Genomic DNA, 13,239 nt, shown 5'->3' on the forward strand with positions numbered 1-13,239 from the left:
AAGGCTAGGTGCATTAGTCAGGGGAAATATGGGGAATGGGGCTGGTTAAGATACTCTTCAGAGGACTTGTTGGACCAAATGGCCTGTTTCCACACTATAGGGATTCTATCAAATTAATATTGGTCAGAATGCCAAGGAGCAAAAGAATCTTTGCAGCAACTTGAGCAATTAGATAAAGCGTTAGTTTGTTATCCCATCTTAAAGATCCTTTTTCCAGCAATACTGTCTACACTGGTGTATTTAATCCTGGAAGGGGACCTCAAATCATAGCAATCTAACTCAGAGAAAAGAGTGCTACCACTGAACCAAGCATATGCAATGTGAATATCATCAGTCTCCACATGAATAAATAACTAACTCAATAGACAACACTAGAAGCTTCCAACTAGATAAAAAGGAACAGAGATATTGAGTAAAGAACAGAAAGAATTGGGTCAAACACAAAGTATCTTTGAAACATTGCTCATCGCATTTTCAGAATGTAACGGAGGGAAGCTAAGAACCAATATTGTTGACACGATCCACTACCAATAACTACTGTCCTGAGGCCAAAAAGCATAAGTTAACATGATAGAGGTTTTTATGTGATTAGAAGCATAACTGGCAAATATATTTTGAGAAGGCAGCATATGTTTGCATTTTATGGAGATGTAGGGTGGAGTAGTAGCAGTAGGACATTTCATAGACTGATTCCCAAACAGATGTTTGTCAGTTTGAGGCACAGCCATGCCAAACCCTGCCTTGAAGGGTTTCCCAAGACCATGTAGCATTCCTAATGCATACTGTGGCCACCACATGTGGGCTACTGAAAATGACTGCTTTATAGTCGGCAAAGTAATTCAGCTGCTTGGCTTTTCCTTACCAAATAAAGAAATAGGAGCAGATCTGTCTATTAGGTGCACTCCATTATTGGGGATGAATTCACCATGGAACTAATCATTGGTAACCTATCAACTTCTGCACTTTATGTACAAGAAATACTGTACACCTATATCTTGAAGTGTATCAGTCTATAACACTGCAGCATCTTTGCCATTTTGAGATTTAATCTTATGAAAGACTTCATTGCTATTCTGTAGATGGTGATCTATAGTCATTGTCTGGCTTGATGGTGTCATTCACCTGGGTATTTAAGCATAGAGAAGGAAGAGTTTTGATTGCCTATTTAAATAAACTAACAAGGCCAATGCTTGGCTTTTCCACTGTCCCTAACAGAAAAGCAACTGCATACATCCACCATCATTTTGCCAGTTTTAGTTTGCAATTTTGCACATATTTTTCATTTTCTCTGTCACATTGTGATAGAAGGTTACTTAAGTGATTGCTCTCCTCTTCTGTGAGAAGCTGCATTAAAAAGAATTATGGGGCATTCATAGTTTCTCCCTGCGAGGTGACCTGAAAAAGGCAGTGAATCTGAATGTTTTTGTTTGGAAATGAAGCAAGGGATTTGAAGAGGGAAACAGGAGGGACACTTCAAAATGTGAAAGCTAATTGATGCAGATGATAATGCCATTAATCCTGCATAGAAATTGACAGGTAGTAGCAATGTTTTTGCTACAGCGTGCTAATCAATGGTTTCAGTTCCCTTTTACTGCAACTGCTAGTAGAGTGGACCCATTACTGTGTGAAATGCTCAATTTAGGACAGATTTGGGAGTACATACATTGGAAATGCATCCTTCTACTTAGCCTATTTAATGTAATTTTCTAAAATCAATGAGTGAAGACCCTTTTATAGGTGATATCGATGATACCATTTTGCTTAAAATGATTGATGACTTGTTTTACTTACAGGATAGAGGAAATAGTCCACTAAATTGTTAGAATTTTATTTGATTTGTTTTGTTGCAATTAGTACCAATAAAATTCTTCCTTCTTTCACTTAAGACAATCTTCTAATTGACACCCTCAATTTGGTTTGTTGTGTGTATGGAACAAAAACCATTTATTAAAGCGTTTCTGATATTGTGTGATATGCCACTATGAAGTGGATAAATATGGATTTACAAATAGACACCATCAAGGGTATGTCAGTCTTCCTAAATTTGCATTAGCACAGTCAAATAATTGATAAATTCTTAATATTAGCAATCAGACATGATTGTTTCCTGTGGAATGGGATTGCATTCAAATTGAGTGCACATAACATCAAATGCTTTATCTACACTAGCTAAAACAACTAAATAATTATAAAACGTCAATGAAGGATCAGTGCTTTTGAGAAGGTGGATTGGAGAAATCGTAAACAATAAGGTCTATTTTGTTCTTCCCTTGCTGTAAACTGTATAGTGACAAAATAAATCTCACATTTTTTTAAAGGATTACAATTAAATTACAATTTGGCATTGACTGTTCTCAAACTTTTTTGGAATTTCAGTTAGTATCACCCAGGATATATCCAGTGTTGGTTCAGAGCACATGAGTAACAGGCAGATGACATTATTGAGATTAGTGGAAGCTCATGTTGAGATACTGCAAGCAAACTTACCAAAGAGTTCATAACAGGATTAGTCACTAATGCAGGCAAAGTCAATATTTTATTAAGGAATTCATTCATTAAAACAGGATTGGCACTAAGAAAATACCTGGACCATATTGCTATCATAATATGGTAGACTAACTGTTTAGCAAAATAAAGACTGTGATGTAACAAACAGAAATAAAGAATGTGAAGTTGCATTCTGACTGATGGAATAACTTTCAAAATCAACTAATTTCAACCATCTGATCTCCTAAGTAGTGATTGATTCAAAACTCTCAAAATTATCTCTTTCCTGTATGGGTTACAGCACAGAAAGGAGAATAAAAAACCCATGGCATATGCTTGCTTTGTTATTGATTTTCATATCAAGCATGATCAGATTCTGACTAGAATGATATTCTCATGATTTTGCTGCTGGTAGTTCACATAATCACACTGTTTAAGGATCTTACAGTTCACAACTTTCTTTCTCCCAGTGAAGGCAACAAGCTCTTGCTTTCATTAATTTCTCCTTGCCAATCATTGGTGCTTCTAATTTGATTGCTGAGTTAATAAGTTTTCTCTTCCATCATTCAAGTGATTACAAATAATTGCACTTTTGGATTGAAGTTGAGGTTGGCTGTCAAAATCTCAAAAGAATTTGTCACACACATGACTAAGTAAACTGAAGCTAGATGGGAGTCCAATTAAAAGAGCACCTCATTCAGTTTCAGACTGGCCATAAACATAGTTTATTAAAGTGAACACTTCTGAAGGGACAAAAAAACCTTTTATTTTAGAATTGGAAGCAACTTAAAATGCAAAATTCAGGCTTTTTTTTCTCAGCACGCAGACAGGGCCCTCAGGTTCCCATTTATTCTTTCTCCTCTAACCTTCAACTAATGTTCACGAGCCCTCGATTCCCCAACTGAGTGTGGGAAAAATACTGAGTGTGTTCACCCTTTCTATACCTCTCATGATCTTATACACTTCTAAAAGATTCCCCCTCAGTCTCCGATATTCTAAAGAAAAATGTCCTAGCTTGTCCAAGCCCTCCCTATAACTCAGACTGTTGAGTCCTGGCAACATCCTGGTAAATTTCTTCTGTACTCTTTCCAGTTTAATAAGATCCTTCCTTTAGCAAGGTGACCAAAACTGAACACAATACACCAAGTGCAACCTCACCAACATCCTGTAAAACCACAAAATAAGTTCCCAACTTCTATACTCAATGCCCTGACTGATGAAGCTCAATGTGACTGAAGCCTTCTTCACTGCCCTGTCTACCTGTGACTCCACTTTCAGAGAACCATGCATCTGAACTCCAAGGTCCCTCTGTTCCACTACACTCCTTAAGGTTCTACCATTTACCATGAAACTCCTGCCTTGATTTGACTTTCCAAAATGCAAGCACTTATCTATAATAAACTCCATTTGTCTTTTCTCAGCCCTCTTCCCCAGCTGATCATGGTCCTGCTGCAATTTCTGACAACCTTTCTCACTGTCTACAATACCGTCTATTTTAGTGTCATCAGCAAATTTACTAATTATGCTTTATACATTCTCATCAAAATGATTGATATAGATAACAAAGAGCAATGGACCCAGCACCAACCCCTGGGGCATTCCACTAGTAATTTTCCCTTTTAATGCCAAAGTAATAATATTCTCTGATCATGCTCGTACGAAGTCAGTGAATACTCTACCTTACAAACAGCTTTGTGAAATCAAATCCAGTTCAATGACTATTAACTCATTTCCTTATTTAACTGCTGACATTCTGTAATCTTCAACTGGAATTGTATTCAATAAATTTGATAAAGTGTAACTTGGCAACAGAAAATGACCATGAAAGCTGCCAGAAAAACATAAAAAGCCAAATGCTTCATGAATTTAATTCAGATATGAGAACCTACCATTACATTTATAGAATGCAATATGTTTTTGTGATTTTGGATTTTGTAGATACGGGGCCTAAAGTTGATCACGATTGAATGATCTGGCAAACCAACTGTATTAATTGTAAATGTTTGTAATTTTCAGACTTCAGAAGTCACCAATAATCATTTTTTTTTAGGTTAGTTAGTATCCTTTAATACATTTTGGTATATTGGATTGTAATATTTGTACTATGACACCAAAAATGTAGAAAAGACAGCATGGACTGGTTTGACCAAAGGGTCTGCATCTGTGCTCTATGATTCTATTTCTTGGTCTTTAGCTGTGTGACCCTCACTCAAGATACGCATAAGTAACGCACATCAACTTAGAGTCACAGAGACATAGAGATGTACAGCATGGAAACAGACCCTTCGGTCCAACTCGTCCATGCTGTGCAAATATTCCAACCCAATCTAGTATCATCTGCCAGCACCCGGCCCCTATCCTCACAAATTCATATACCCATTCAGATGTCTTTTAAATGTTGCAATCGTACGAACCTCCACTTCCTCTGGCAGCTTATTCCATACACGTACCACCGTCTGTGTGTAAATGTTGCCCCTCAGGTCTCTTTTATATCTTTCCCCTCTCACTCTAGAACTATGCCCTCTAGTTCTGGACTCCCCCACCCCAGGGAAGAGACTTTGTCTATTTATTCTATCCATGCCCCTCTTGATTTTATAAATCTCTATAAGGTCACCCCTCAGCCTCCGATACTCCAGGGAAAACAGCCCCAGTGTATTCAACCTCTCCCTATAGCTCAAATCTTCCAACCCTGGCAACATCCTTGTAAATCTTTTCTGAACTCTTTCAGATTTCACATCATTCTTCCAATAGGAAGGAGACCAGAATTGCACGCAATATCCAAAGTGGCCTCACCAATGTCCTGTACAGACACAACATGACCCTACAACTCCTGTGCTCAATACTCTGACCAATAAAGGAAAGCATACCAAACACCTTCTTCACTATCCTACCTATCTGCGACTCCACTTTTAAGGAGCTACGAGCCTGCACTCCAAGGTTTCTTTGTTTAGCAACACTCCCGAGGATCTTACCATTAAGTGTATAAGTTGCTGTGGTTCTGTTCGCCGAGCTGGAAGTTTTTGTTGCAAACGTTTCGTCCCCTGTCTAGGTGACATCCTCAGTGCTTGGGAGCCTCCTGTGAAGCACTTCTGTGGTGTGTCCTCCGGCATTTATAGTAGCCTGTCCCTGCCGCTTCCGGTTGTCAGTTTCAATTGTCCGCTGTAGTGGCCGGTATCTAGCCACGAAACGACACGACCAGCTATCCCTAGTAGCCACACACGCAACGACAAGCAACATGAATTTGACTGGGACAACACTACCATTATAGGGCAAGCCAAACAAAGAACAGCCAGGGAATTCCTAGAACCATGGCACTCATCCACAAACTCCATCAACAAACACATAGACCTAGACCCAATATACCGGCCACTACAGTGGACAGCTGAAACTGACAACCGGAAACGGCATAGGTATCTGTTGATGAAATTGCGAGGATATCCGGTTTTTGGCGAATACCTTGTGTAGGTGTTCCTCTTCCTCTTTTTGCAGTTCTGGTGTGCTGCAGTGTGTTGTGGCCCTTTTGAATAGTGTCTTGATGCAACTTCATTTGTGTGTATTGGGGTGGTTGCTTTCAGGACTAGCCACCCTACCATACATCAAGAACATCTCTGAACTGACAGCCAGACTACTGCGACCACTAGGACTTATAACAGCACACAAACCAACAGGCACACAAACCAACTGCCACACTCAGACAACAACTAACCAGAACGCAGGACCCGATACCCAGCATGAGCAAAACTAATGTAGTGTACAAAACCCCATGCAAGGACTGCACAAAACACTATATAGGACAAACAGGAAGACAGCTAACGATCCGCATCCACGAACATCAATTAGCCACGAAACGACATGACCAGCCATCCCTAGTAGCCACACACGCAGACGACAAGCAACACGAATTCGACAGGGACAACACTACCATTACAGGACAAGCCAAACAAAGAACAGCCAGGGAATTCCTAGAAGCAAGGCACTCATCCACAAACTCCATCAACAAACACATCGACCTGGACCCAATATACCGGCCACTACAGCGGACAGCTGAAACTGACAACTGGAAGCGGCAGGGACAGGCCATTATAAATGCCGGAGGAAACACCACAGAAGTGCTTCACAGGAGGCTCCCAAGCACTGAGGATGTCACCTAGACAGGGGACGAAACGTTTGCAACAAAAACTTCCAGCTCGGCGAACAGAACCACAGCAACGAGCACCCGAGCTACAAATCTTCTCACAAACTTTGAACTGTAGAAGTCCTGCTAAGATTTGCTTTCCCAAAATGCAGCACCTCGCATTTATCTGAATTAAACTCCATCTGCCACTTCTCAGCCCATTGGCCCATCTGATCAAGATCCCGTTGAAGTTTGAGGTAACCTTCTTTGCTGTCCACTACACCTCCAATTTTGGTGTCATCTGCAAACTTACTAACTGTACCTCTTATGCTTGCATCCAAATCATTTATGTGAGTGACAAAAAGTATTGGATCCACCACATATCCTTGTGGCACTCCACTGGTCACAAGCCTCCAGTCTGAAAAACAATCCTCCACCACCACTCTCTGTCTTCTACCTTTAAGCCAGTTCTCTATCCAAATGACGAGTTCTCCTTGTATTCTGTGAAATCAAACTTTGCTGACCAGTCTCCCATGGGGAGCCTTGTGAAACGCTTTACTGAAGTCCATACAGATTACATCCATCACTCTTCCCTCATCAATCCTCTGTTACTTCTTCAAAAAACTCAGTCATGTTTGTGAGACATGATTTCCCATGCACAAAGCCATGTTGACTCTCCCTCATCAGTCCTTGCCTTTTCAAATGCATGTACATCCTGTCCCTCAGGACTCCCTCCAACAAATTGCCCACTACTGACATCAGGCTCACTGGTCTATAGTTCCCTGGCCTGTCTTTACCACCTTTCTTAAACAGTGGCAACACATTAGCCAATCTTCTGGCACCTCACCTGTGACTATCAATGATACAAATATCTCAGCAAGAGTCCCTGCAAGCACTTCCCTATAGTTCCCTGGCCTGTCTTTACCACCTTTCTTAAACAGTGGCAACACATTAGCCAATCTCCAGTCTTCTGGCACCTCACCTGTGACTATCAATGATACAAATATCTCAGCAAGAGTCCCTGCAAGCACTTCCCTAGTTTCCCACAGAGTTCTAGGTGACACCTAATCAGGTCCTGGGGACTTGCAAATGATAAAGGAGGGAACACTTACACATGGTCTGAATGTTCTCAGGTTGTCTTTCAGATAGCACAGAAGAGAATCTCACAGCAATCATCTTCAGACAGTCCCATATTAAAACCTGCAGTACCTCAACTTGTGAAAAGAAAAGAAACAGCTGTTTGAAAACAAACTTTACGAGTTCACATTTGGACCATTTTAATGATTCGAAGGTCAGGCCATTCATCAGATAATCACTGTTTCCATCTTTTTCTCATTTTCTTTTTCCATTTTAGCTTTAGTGATATCCTGCATTCTGTACCTCAAACCTTCATTTCACTGATAAACAACACAACCATTGACTAAAAGCTCTATTGTGGAAGGAGTGAGAGGAAATCTTGACATGTCCACATCCAGGTGACCACGGCATGTGAGTGCAGAGCCTGCAATTTACTGGAAATGTCGCCAACATGCTCCAATCCAGCCGATGTGAAAAACCAAGTAGAATACAAGTCAATCTGTTCACATACTGCTGCCTGCATTTAATAAATTGCTTTCAAGTGCTGTCAGATTGTGATTCAAGATTTAACAGCCATCCTATTTCCCTATGTTAACTGATGTTTTACTTGGACTGAATTAAAAAGCTGCACCAGAAGCAGGCCTGTCATAAATCCATCAGGACAATTTATTTCATTGATCTGATGTTGGCTGTCATTACCACAGATGCTGCACTTTATCCTTGTGCTTCCTTTTTAAAAAATCAATTTATCATCAGTTTGTCCTGGAATATTAGGGAGGTCATGTACCAGCAGAGGGGAGTGCCCAGTAAAACACTAAAACACCTTCATATATCAGATTAGAAAGCCAAGTTTTTTATAGACTTCATTGAAAAGATTTTCTGTAGTTAATTATTTTATTCTATTCTTGGACAAACGTTCTTTCTGTGGCTTCCTTAATGGTCCATTGGTTAAGACAGTGGGTGGCTACACTGGGCAAAACTTTGTGCACGGGAGTCATAGAGATGTATCGCATGGAAACAGATCCTACAGTCCAAATCATCTATGCCGAACAGATATCCTAAACTAACCTAGTCCCATTTGCCAGCACTTGGCCCATATTGCTCTAACCCTTTCCTATTCATATACCCATCCAGATGCCTTCTAAATGTTGTAATTGTATCAGCCTCCACCAGTTCCTCTGGTAGCACATTCCCTACACACACAACCCTCTGTGTGAAAACGTTGCCCCTTAGGTCCCTTTTAAATCTTTCCCCTCTCACCTTAAACCTATGCCCTCTGGTTTTGAACTCACCTACCCTGGGAAAAAGATCTTGTCTATTTACCCTATCCGTGCCCCTCATGATTTTATAAATGTCTGTAAGGTCACCCCTCATCCTTCGACATTCAAGGGAAAAAAGCCCCAGCCTATTCAGCCTCTCCCTGTAGTTCAAACTCTCTAACCTTTTTAACATCCTTGAAGATCTTTTGTGAACCCTTTCATGTTTAACAATAACTTCCCTATAATAGGAGCTTGCAGAGAACAAGGGCATCCACAAGACTAGGGCCAACTGAAGAGCCAATGCCTTCGGAAATGGATGAGGGAGAGTCAGAATCAGTCACAATGATCTTCAGCAAGTGATGGGTAGTAGGCAAAATTAGAGTCCATTTATCATTTATATCTCTGACCCAGATCATATGTTTTTTGTTATGACCAGGTGACTAGAGGAAATTGACTCCCCCCTTTTAAACCCCTCTTGACCAGTCATAATAATTAATCATAGTATGTTTTAGAATGCAGCTATATCATGTCAATAAGGTGTTATTAACAAGATCAAAATGTAGATGCCAATTAGAAAGTTGTTTTTAAGTGAAAGAAAGAACATTTCATTGATGCTAACCACAAGAAAAAAAAATAAAACTGTGACATCAAAACACAACTACATATATTATGTTTAAAAGGGATAGCTTTGAGTGAAAATAAAAGTTATGCAATTTAAAAGACCTAAGAATCCTTAAAGTGTTAGATATTGAAGCTGAGACCCAGGTGTTTCATCTGTCAACATCCTTGAGTTCTCAGTGAATTTTTCTTTCCCAAATTTGTTTTTCCACTGTGCACTGTTTTCTGAGGTGATGAAACTCAGAGTAATGTGGAGAGAGAGTCTTTCAAGCCTTTTTATTATCAATCAATGTTCTTGTGCTGATCAAAATTAGATCACTGTGTATTTCTGATGATGACAATCAGCAAAATGGTGCATTCTGTACAGCAATGACACTACCATTAAGTGTCCATTTTTGCCAAGCAACCAGCACTCTCCTCTTGTGTGGTATAAATGTTGGGTTCTCTATTGAATTTGTATTCTTGCAAAATGTCCTGATGGGTTCATAGAGTCATAGAGATGTACAGCATGGAAACAGACCCTTTGGTCCAACCCATCCATACCAACCAGATATCCCAACCCAATCTAGTCCTACCTGCCATCACCTGGCCCATATCCCTCCAAACCCTTCCTATTCATATACCCACCCAAATGGCTTTTAAATGTTACAATTGTACCAGCCTCCACCACTTCCTCTGGCAGCTCATTCCACACATGTACCACCCTCTGCGTGAAAAAGCTGTCCCTTGGGTCTCTTTTATATCTTTTCCCTCTCACCCTAAAACTATACCCTCTAGTTCTGGACTCTCCCACCCCAGGGAAAAGACTTTGCCTATTTATCCTATCCATGCCCCTCATAATTTTGTAACTCTCTATAAGGTCACCCCTCAGCCTCCAACGCTCCAGGGAAAACAGCCCCAGCCTGTTCAGCCTCTCCTTAAAGCTCAAATCCTCCAACCCTGGCAACATCCTTGTAAATCTTTTCTGAACCCTTTCAAGTTTCACAACATCTTTCCGATAGGAACGAGAGCAGAATTGCACGCAATATTCCAACAGTGGCCTTACTAATGTCCTGTATTGCCGCAACATGACCTCACAATTTCTATACTCAATACTCTGACCAATAAAGGAAAGCTTACCAAACGCCTTCTTCACTATCCTATCTACCTGCGACTTCACTTTCAAGGAGCTATGAACCTGCACTCCAAGGTCTCTTTGTTCAGCAACAATCCCTCGGACCTTACCATTAAGTGTATAAGTCCTGTTGTGGTTCTGTTCGCCGAGCTGGAAGTTTTTGTTGCAAACGTTTCGTCCCCTGGCTAGGCGACATCATCAGTGCTTGGGAGCCTCCTGCGAAGCGCTTCTTTGATGTTTCCTCCGGTGTTTATAGTGGCCTGTCCCTGCCGGAACTACAACAGAGAAGCGCTTCGCAGGAGGCTCCCAAGCACTGATGATGTCGCCTAGCCAGGGGACGAAACGTTTGCAACAAAAACTTCCAGCTCGGCGAACAGAACCACAACAACGAGCACCCGAGCTACAAATCTTCGCACAAACTTTGTAAAAGTCCTGCTAAGATTTGCTTTCCCAAAATGCAGCACCTCGCATTTATCTGAATTAAACTCCATCTGCCACTTCTCAGCCCATTGGCCCATCTGGTCCAGATCCTGTTGTAATCTGATGTAACCTTCTTCACTGTCCACTACAATTTGGATGTCATCTGCAAACTTACTAACTGTACCTCTTATGCTCGCATCCAAATAATTTATATAATGATGAAAAGTAGAGGACCCAGCACCAATCCTTGTGGCACTCCACTGGTCACAGGCCTCCAGTCTGAAAAACAACCCTCCACCACCACCCTCTGTCTTCTACCTTTGAGCCAGTTCTGTATCCAAATGGCTAATTCTCCCTATAATCCATGAGATCTAACCTTGCTAACCAGTTTCCCATGGGGAATCTTGTCAAATGCCTCACTGAAGTCCATATAGATAACAACTACCACTCTGCCCTCATCAATCCTCTTTGTTATTTCTTCAAAATGTTCACAACCCTCCACCAACACCCTCTGTCTTCTACCTTTGAGCCAGTTCTGTATCCAAATGGCTAATTCTCCCTATAATCCGTGAGATCTAACCTTGCTAACCAGTTTCCCATGGGGAACCTTGTCAAATGCCTCACTGAATTCCATATAGATAACAACTACCACTCTGCCCTCATCAATCCTCTTTGTTATTTCTTCAAAATGTTCAATCAAGTTGGTGAGACATGATTTCCCATGCACAAAGCCATGTGGACTATCCCGAATCAGTCCTTGTCTTTCCAAATACATGTACATCCTGTCCCTCAGGATTCACTCCAACAACTTGCCCAACACCGACATCAGGCTCACTGGTCTATAGTTCCTTGGCTTAACCTTACCACCTTTCTTAAACAGTGGCACCACATTAGCCAAACTCCAGTCTTCTGGCACCTCACCTGCAACTATCAATGATACAAATATCTCAGCAAGAGGCCCAGCAATCACATCCCTAGCTCCCCACAGAGTTCTCGGGCACACCTGATCAGGTGCTGGGGATTTATCCACCTTTATGCATTTCAAAACATCCAGCACTTCCTCCTCTGTAATATGGATGTCACCATCTGTTTCCCTACATTCTATATCTTCCATGTTCTTTTCCAAGGTAAATACTGATTGCAAAATACTTGTTTAGTATCTCCCCCATTTTCTGTGGCTCCACACAAAGGCTGCCTTGCTGATCTTTGAGGGGCTCTATTCTCTCCCTAGTTACCCTTTGGTCCTTAATGTATTTGTAAATTACAAATGTTTGTCCTTAATGTATGTGTAAGGATTCTCCTTAATTCTATTTACCATGTTCCCTTTTTGCCCTCCTGATTTTGCCCTCCTACTGCTTTTATACTCTTCTAAGGATTCACTTGATCTATTCTGTATATACCTGACATATGCTTCCTTCTTTTTCTTAACCAAACCCTCAATTTTTTTAGTCATTCAGCATTCCCTTTCACTCTAACAGGAATATAGTTTATTTGGATTCTCGTTATCTCATTTCTATCGGCTTCCCATTTTCCAGCTGTCCCTTTACATACGAACATCTGCCCCCAATCAGCTTTTGAAAGTTCTTGCCTAATACTGTCAAAATTGGCCTTCCAATTATGTATGAACGCTTCATATCATTCTTTGAATGCTACAAGACATTTTATTTCTGATCCTTTTGATTTAAGCAACAGTCGAAATGATGAATGAATAAAATTGTTTTCATGGACTGGCAGGTCTGATCTGTGGGTGATCTGAAGTTTGATCTGGAGTTTAATTCAGATAAATGTGAGGTACTGCATTTTGGGAAAGCTAAGCATAGCAGGACTTATGCACTTAATGGTAAGGTCCTAGGGAGTGTTGCTGAATAAAGAGACCTTGGAGTGCAGGTTCATAGCTCCTTGAAAGTGGAGTCACAGGTAGATAGGATAGTGAAGGAGGTGTTTGGTATGCTTTCCTTATTAGTCAGAGTATTGAGTACAGGAGTTGTGAGGTCATGTTGCAGCTGTACAGGACATTGATGAGGCCACTATTGGAATATTGCGTGCAATTTTGGTCTCCTTCCTATTGGAAAGATGTTGTGAAACTTGAAAGGGTTCAGAAGAGATTTACAAGGATGTTGCCAGAGTTGGAGTATTTGCACTATAGGGAG

The sequence above is a fragment of the Chiloscyllium plagiosum genome, chromosome 33 (assembly GCF_004010195.1).
Source record: "Chiloscyllium plagiosum isolate BGI_BamShark_2017 chromosome 33, ASM401019v2, whole genome shotgun sequence".
Taxonomy (NCBI): domain Eukaryota; kingdom Metazoa; phylum Chordata; class Chondrichthyes; order Orectolobiformes; family Hemiscylliidae; genus Chiloscyllium; species Chiloscyllium plagiosum.